The following is a 2,618-nucleotide window of genomic DNA, read 5'->3' on the forward strand; positions in this document are numbered from 1 at the left end:
TGCTGGTTTTATGTTTGTCTGGCTCATCTCCCTGTCTTTGATGGCACCCTGTTCCTGTTCCCTGGGGGTCTACACTTAATACTCTTCACCTCACAGATGTCCTGTCTCCCTTGCCCCAGGAACTCTCTTTCATCATCAAAAGCATTTAATCAGGCATCTATTTAGCACACTGCTCTGTGTTAAGAACTAGACATGTTCCTGGCCTCGAGGTTTCTGACAGTTCTGAAATTCCTTCTGTATTGTGCCTTTTTGCAGAAGTTGTCGTGGTGGCTGTCCAGGTCTTCATCATCATTTGTAGACTGCTGGTGAAGGTGGGCCCTGCTCAGGGTCTGTTGCCTCTGCTCAGATACAGGTGTCAATTTGAGAAAAATGTCTATTTCCTGGGCTCTCTGGGTTCGAGGGCGGAGGATCTGAGCAGCGCGTGTGAGCCCGAAAGAGCAAGGTTCAGATCCTGACTGCCGCTTTCTAGCTGTGTGATTTGAGCGACAGTCCTAATCTTCCTAAACCTCAGTTTCCCCTTTGTATATGGGCTACTAAACACACACTCTGCAGCGTGGTCAAGAGAGCGATGAACTGATGTGGGTAAGCCCTCAGCGCAGTGCCTGACACAGGCAAGGACTCGACAAGTGGTAGCTTCTGGTATTATTGGTAAGATGACATGCCATGTAGAGCATTAGTAAGGGACAGAAAACAGAAACAAATACAATCAGAAAGTGATGATAAAATCTTAGAGATGGAAAAGGCCAAAGCAGAAAAGGTCAAAGTTATTCAGGAAATAAATGGTGAACGCACACGTGAAAATGTTAAGGCTTGTGTTCTCAGCCTGATTGAGTTCACGGGGGTCTGAGAGGGCAGGCTAACACTATTTCCTAGGAGCCACTCCATCATGAATCAGAAGGTAGAGGACTTCTCTCTTCCCAGATATGCACAGAGGCAGCAAGACAGTGGACTACTTCCCTAAGCCTCTTTAGGAAGATTCGCAGATAGGGACAGGATCTCTGTAAAAATACACTGGAGGGAAGGAGTTGGGGGGGGGGGGCACACCAACGCCCTAGGGGTCAGGAAATGGGTCTCTGAAGGGCCTTCCGGGCTCTGCCTTGTACAAGATTGCACTGAATTCTTCGAGTTAGTCTGAAATTTGGCAAAAAGCCTTTTCTCCTGGGTAGCAGAATAATTTTTAGAAGATCCAGCTGGCATGTTGCAGAGACACACTAATGTGTCAGGAATGATCTTCTAAGGCTCTCCCACACCAAACTTGCTCAAGGGTAGAGAATTTCCAGGGAAGCCAGCAGAAGATTTATGAGGCTAATCCCGGAAGTATTTTCTCCTCTACCTATTGGGCCAGAGACAGTGGGTTTGGGGTGTCAGGGCTGGAGAGGGCAAATGAGAAGGGGACAAAGACAGGACTCCTGCCTTCCAGAGAGAGCTGGAGGGAAGAGCGACTACAGGAGCTGGCTCCTGAGGATTTCCTGACAATGAAATATTCAAGATCATTTTTGGAATGTACTGGCCTGCGGGCCCCTCGGAGCCTCATAGATGAATTCGAGGAGGAAAGGAGGCGTAAAACCTGGAGGCATGGGGTGGAGGGTGGGGGGAGCAGGGGAGCAGACCGGGGGAACACTCACTCCAACCATGTGTGGGAAGGGGGCTGATAAATTAGCTCCTCTGTCTTCACACAGCTGGGGAGGAAAAAGAGGAGGAGAAGGGGGGGCATGGGAGAGAGGAGGAGGGGTGTGGGAAGGAAGAGGAGAAGGAGGAAGAGGGACAGGGAAGAGGAGGGGAGAGGGAGGGAGGAAGGGGTCGAGGTGGCTGTACTGCTTGAGCCCAGTGGTGTTTCTTGTCACCCAGGGCAAGTCACTCCCTGAATGTTGCTGCCCCTTCTAAGAATGAAATCATCTCTCTGTTACATCATGGGCTGGAGACCTATCTAGGCTTTCTTAGAACTCAAGGGTCCTTAACAGAAGACCGGGGGGATACGAATTGGATCACTGGGAGAATATCTACAGGAGGGTGCTGCTCTTTGGCAAAAAGGCTCCTACATGCATTCAAAAGACGGATTTCTTTAAAATACAAAATGGCAAAGTAGGATAACAAGATTTGATTAGTTGGGCTCCGTTTCAGTCATGCATGGGCAAAGGGAACAGACACATTGGACACGATTTAGATTGATAGATTAGCCAAAGAACCTTGAATATGCCACAACTCTGAGGTTTCTTCTTCAGAAAATCTTGTAGTTGTAAAAAGTGGGGAAATTACATTATTAGGATTTCACCTCTTGTACTTTCCCCTAGCCAGAAATAGCTAAAACGAATGCCAACACTGGGGGAGGCTTCGGGCACCTGTGGAACTCACCAGTTGAATAATCAAGAGATGGGTGGGGGTATTTGGGTGGCTCAGTCAGTTAGGCACCTGCCTTTGGCTCAGGTCATGATCCCAGGGTTCTGGGATCGAGTCCTGTGTCAGGCTCCCTGTTCAGCAGGGAGTCTGCTTCTCTCTCTCTCTTTTCCTCTGCCCCTCCCCCTGCTTGTGCTCTCTCTTCCTCTCTCTCTCAAATAAATAAATAAAGTCCTAAAAAAAGAAAGAGACGGATAAGCCATAGGGAAAGCCCTTCTCTTGGG

Source organism: Mustela erminea, chromosome 3 (genome assembly GCF_009829155.1).
Source record: "Mustela erminea isolate mMusErm1 chromosome 3, mMusErm1.Pri, whole genome shotgun sequence".
Taxonomy (NCBI): domain Eukaryota; kingdom Metazoa; phylum Chordata; class Mammalia; order Carnivora; family Mustelidae; genus Mustela; species Mustela erminea.